Source organism: Procambarus clarkii, chromosome 14, assembly GCF_040958095.1.
Source record: "Procambarus clarkii isolate CNS0578487 chromosome 14, FALCON_Pclarkii_2.0, whole genome shotgun sequence".
Taxonomy (NCBI): domain Eukaryota; kingdom Metazoa; phylum Arthropoda; class Malacostraca; order Decapoda; family Cambaridae; genus Procambarus; species Procambarus clarkii.
Window position 1 is genome coordinate 11,875,716 of NC_091163.1, and position 6,000 is coordinate 11,881,715.

Consider the following 6,000-nt stretch of genomic DNA (forward strand, 5'->3'; position numbering starts at 1 on the left):
ACATCTCATTCACCTGGGTTCTAGGGGATTTGAACCATGGACCCCACGTGTATGAGGCAGAAGCTCCATCCACTCAGCTATGAGTAGTCTTATACTACTCATAACCTTTTATAAAGAGTAACAATTTCGCTACCTTGCCTACGGTCAGACCCAGACCTCACAATACAGCACCGGATAACGACATATCTACCCAGTTCTCCCAGTCCACCCCCTTACCCAGTGTTTGATTGTCATCCATCCCCCATTATTCCTCTATTTCTTCACCTATGTCTGATTAATTCACCTTATCCCCTCACACAACTTCACCTCTTTCACATGTGTATTTAAAATAAATTTGCACTTTGTACATTCATTCTTTACCTGAAGATGTTCCAGAGTGGAACAAAACGTTGTAGAAAATATACCCTTCAATAATCATTAGAGTTTCTTTACCATGACTTTCGATAAATTGATTGTTCTTCTTAATCGCCAGAGTAAGACAATAAACGCATAGAAAGCTTATACTATAAGATAAAAATGACTGCTATACAGTCATATTTAACCAAATATGCTTACAGGAATAGTTACCTATAACTTGTGTGTTTATGCAAGTGTCGTGTATTATATATATATATATATATATATATATATATATATATATATATATATATATATATATATATATATATATATATATATATATATAACTGAAAACTCACACCCCAGAAGTGACTCGAACCCATACTCCCAGAAGCAACGCAACTGGTATGTACAAGACGCCTTAATCCACTTGACCATCACGACCGGACAAAATGAGGTGATAGCCGAGGCTATTTGAACCACCCCACCGCTGGCACTCGGATAGTAATCTTGGGCATAGCATTTTACCAAATCACCTCATTCTTTGGGGCACACGTGAGGAACACAAATGCGAACAAGCCTGAATGGTCCCCAGGACAATATGCAACTGAAAACTCACACCCCAGAAGTGACTCGAACCCATACTCCCAGAAGCAACGCAACTGGTATGTACAAAAAGCCTTAATCCACTTGACCAGCACGACCGGACAAAATGAGGTGATAGCCGAGGCTATTTGAACCACCCCACCGCCGGCACTCGGATAGTAATCTTGGGCATAGCATTTTACCAAATCACCTCATTCTTTGGGGCACACGTGAGGAACACAAATGCGAACAAGCCTGAATGGTCCCCAGGACAATATGCAACTGAAAACTCACACCCCAGAAGTGACTCGAACCCATACTCCCAGAAGCAACGCAACTGGTATGTACAAGACGCCTTAATCCACTTGACCATCACGACCGGACAAAATGAGGTGATAGCCGAGGCTATTTGAACCACCCCACCGCCGGCACTCGGATAGTAATCTTGGGCATAGCATTTTACCAAATCACCTCATTCTTTGGGGCACACGTGAGGAACACAAATGCGAACAAGCCTGAATGGTCCCCAGGACAATATGCAACTGAAAACTCACACCCCAGAAGTGACTCGAACCCATACTCCCAGAAGCAACGCAACTGGTATGTACAAGACGCCTTAATCCACTTGACCATCACGACCGGACAAAATGAGGTGATAGCCGAGGCTATTTGAACCACCCCACCGCCGGCACTCGGATAGTAATCTTGGGCATAGCATTTTACCAAATCACCTCATTCTTTGGGGCACACGTGAGGAACACAAATGCGAACAAGCCTGAATGGTCCCCAGGACAATATGCAACTGAAAACTCACACCCCAGAAGTGACTCGAACCCATACTCCCAGAAGCAACGCAACTGGTATGTACAAGACGCCTTAATCCACTTGACCATCACGACCGGACAAAATGAGGTGATAGCCAAGGCTATTTGAACCACCCCACCGCCGGCACTCGGATAGTAATCTTGGGCATAGCATTTTACCAAATCACCTCATTCTTTGGGGCACACGTGAGGAACACAAATGCAAACAAGCCTGAATGGTCCCCAGGACAATATGCAACTGAAAACTCACACCCCAGAAGTGACTCGAACCCATACTCCCAGAAGCAACGCAACTGGTATGTACAAGACGCCTTAATCCACTTGACCATCACGACCGGACAAAATGAGGTGATAGCCGAGGCTATTTGAACCACCCCACCGCCGGCACTCGGATAGTAATCTTGGGCATAGCATTTTACCAAATCACCTCATTCTTTGGGGCACACGTGAGGAACACAAATGCGAACAAGCCTGAATGGTCCCCAGGACAATATGCAACTGAAAACTCACACCCCAGAAGTGACTCGAACCCATACTCCCAGAAGCAACGCAACTGGTATGTACAAGACGCCTTAATCCACTTGACCATCACGACCGGACAAAATGAGGTGATAGCCGAGGCTATTTGAACCACCCCACCGCCGGCACTCGGATAGTAATCTTGGGCATAGCATTTTACCAAATCACCTCATTCTTTGGGGCACACGTGAGGAACACAAATGCGAACAAGCCTGAATGGTCCCCAGGACAATATGCAACTGAAAACTCACACCCCAGAAGTGACTCGAACCCATACTCCCAGAAGCAACGCAACTGGTATGTACAAGACGCCTTAATCCACTTGACCATTACGACCGGACAAAATGAGGTGATAGCCGAGGCTATTTGAACCACCCCACCGCCGGCACTCGGATAGTAATCTTGGGCATAGCATTTTACCAAATCACCTCATTCTTTGGGGCACACGTGAGGAACACAAATGCGAACAAGCCTGAATGGTCCCCAGGACAATATGCAACTGAAAACTCACACCCCAGAAGTGACTCGAACCCATACTCCCAGAAGCAACGCAACTGGTATGTACAAGACGCCTTAATCCACTTGACCATCACGACCGGACAAAATGAGGTGATAGCCGAGGCTATTTGAACCACCCCACCGCCGGCACTTGGATAGTAATCTAGTAATAAGTGTAGTAAGTGATAGTAATTAAGGCGTCTTGTACATACCAGTTGCGTTGCTTCTGGGAGTATGGGTTCGAGTCACTTCTGGGGTGTGAGTTTTCAGTTGCATATTGTCCTGGGGACCATTCAGGCTTGTTCGCATTTGTGTTCCTCACGTGTGCCCCAAAGAATGAGGTGATTTGGTAAAATGCTATGCCCAAGATTACTATCCGAGTGCCGGCGGTGGGGTGGTTCAAATAGCCTCGGCTATCGCCTCATTTTGTCCGGTCGTGATGGTCAAGTGGATTAAGGCGTCTTGTACATACCAGTTGCGTTGCTTCTGGGAGTATGGGTTCGAGTCACTTCTGGGGTGTGAGTTTTCAGTTGCATATTGTCCTGGGGACCATTCAGGCTTGTTCGCATTTGTGTTCCTCACGTGTGCCCCAAAGAATGAGGTGATTTGGTAAAATGCTATGCCCAAGATTACTATCCGAGTGCCGGCGGTGGGGTGGTTCAAATAGCCTCGGCTATCACCTCATTTTGTCCGGTCGTGATGGTCAAGTGGATTAAGGCGTCTTGTACATACCAGTTGCGTTGCTTCTGGGAGTATGGGTTCGAGTCACTTCTGGGGTGTGAGTTTTCAGTTGCATATTGTCCTGGGGACCATTCAGGCTTGTTTGCATTTGTGTTCCTCACGTGTGCCCCAAAGAATGAGGTGATTTGGTAAAATGCTATGCCCAAGATTACTATCCGAGTGCCGGCGGTGGGGTGGTTCAAATAGCCTCGGCTATCACCTCATTTTGTCCGGTCGTGATGGTCAAGTGGATTAAGGCGTCTTGTACATACCAGTTGCGTTGCTTCTGGGAGTATGGGTTCGAGTCACTTCTGGGGTGTGAGTTTTCAGTTGCATATTGTCCTGGGGACCATTCAGGCTTGTTCGCATTTGTGTTCCTCACGTGTGCCCCAAAGAATGAGGTGATTTGGTAAAATGCTATGCCCAAGATTACTATCCGAGTGCCGGCGGTGGGGTGGTTCAAATAGCCTCGGCTATCACCTCATTTTGTCCGGTCGTGATGGTCAAGTGGATTAAGGCGTCTTGTACATACCAGTTGCGTTGCTTCTGGGAGTATGGGTTCGAGTCACTTCTGGGGTGTGAGTTTTCAGTTGCATATTGTCCTGGGGACCATTCAGGCTTGTTCGCATTTGTGTTCCTCACGTGTGCCCCAAAGAATGAGGTGATTTGGTAAAATGCTATGCCCAAGATTACTATCCGAGTGCCGGCGGTGGGGTGGTTCAAATAGCCTCGGCTATCACCTCATTTTGTCCGGTCGTGATGGTCAAGTGGATTAAGGCGTCTTGTACATACCAGTTGCGTTGCTTCTGGGAGTATGGGTTCGAGTCACTTCTGGGGTGTGAGTTTTCAGTTGCATATTGTCCTGGGGACCATTCAGGCTTGTTCGCATTTGTGTTCCTCACGTGTGCCCCAAAGAATGAGGTGATTTGGAAAAATGCTATGCCCAAGATTACTATCCGAGTGCCGGCGGTGGGGTGGTTCAAATAGCCTCGGCTATCACCTCATTTTGTCCGGTCGTGATGGTCAAGTGGATTAAGGCGTCTTGTACATACCAGTTGCGTTGCTTCTGGGAGTATGGGTTCGAGTCACTTCTGGGGTGTGAGTTTTCAGTTGCATATTGTCCTGGGGACCATTCAGGCTTGTTCGCATTTGTGTTCCTCACGTGTGCCCCAAAGAATGAGGTGATTTGGTAAAATGCTATGCCCAAGATTACTATCCGAGTGCCGGCGGTGGGGTGGTTCAAATAGCCTCGGCTATCACCTCATTTTGTCCGGTCGTGATGGTCAAGTGGATTAAGGCGTCTTGTACATACCAGTTGCGTTGCTTCTGGGAGTATGGGTTCGAGTCACTTCTGGGGTGTGAGTTTTCAGTTGCATATTGTCCTGGGGACCATTCAGGCTTGTTCGCATATATATATATATAAATATATATATATATATATATATATATATATATATATATATATATATATATATATATATATATATATAATGCACAGACTACCCTATTCCAGTAGCTGAAGTTTATAACTTTTTAGACACTCAACCCACCAGGGGACTCGAACACTGGCCAACAAGGTGGCAGTTGCATGCTGTATCCACTACACCATACTTCAAAGCCATGGCTTTGAAGTATGGTGTAGTGGATACAGCGTGCAACTGCCACCTTGTTGGCCAGTGTTCGAGTCCCCTGGTGGGTTGTCTAAAAAGATATATATATATATATATATATTATATATATATATGCTTCTTTTTGGGGAGCATGAAATAGACTCCTGTGAAGGAGTCCAACAAGGTGATCCCTTGGCCCCCCCCCCCCCCCCCGCCTTTTTTACTTAGCTATCAGAGGTCACTGATAGTCTGACAAGCGAGCTAAACACCTGGTAACTGGATGATGGCACCTTCGCCGGAACCCCGGATACCTTTTTGGAGGATATAAGGAAAATCCAGGAGCAAGGAGCAGCCTTGGGCCTCATTCTCAATGCATCCAAATGTGAAATAGTCTCCTTGTAATCAGTTCACACTGATTACAAGTGTATTTGCAACAGGGTGGAAGCAGACCAATATGGACTGCATGGGTTGCATTGCGGAAGCACAAAGGGCTGGCATGCAAGACACGAGGTTAATGACATCATACAGAAGCCTCGTCTCAGCTCAGTGCCCAGCGGAGAAAGAGAACCTTGTATCCAAGGGGACCAAAACCCGGATTTCCCCGCACTTCGCCCTGATGGCATCACCATATACTCCTGGAAGGAGGGTAGACAGTTGATGTGGGACTACACATGTGTATCCATCCTGGCTGACACCTATGTACACCTCGGAGCTGATCAAGCAGGTGGGGCAGCCAACCACAGGGAAATAGCAAAATCAGCCAAATAAAGGCGATTGGAAGGTCGATACAACTTTGTTCCCATAGCGTCTGAAACGCATGGCCCCTGGGGCAAGAGTGCCTTGGGATTTCTCAATGAATTAGCCTCCAAGCTCATTGACGTCACCAGAGACCCAAGAGCTGCCAG

The 6,000-nt window shown here is 46.8% G+C and overlaps 1 protein-coding gene across 4 annotated transcripts in view; it reads right to left on the reverse strand.

The window, feature by feature from the left end:
* The window catches only part of LOC123771567 (Dihydrouridine synthase 1), a 171,918-nt gene that overhangs the window by 60,545 nt on the left and 105,373 nt on the right, over positions 1–6,000 (reverse strand). The window lies entirely within an intron of this gene.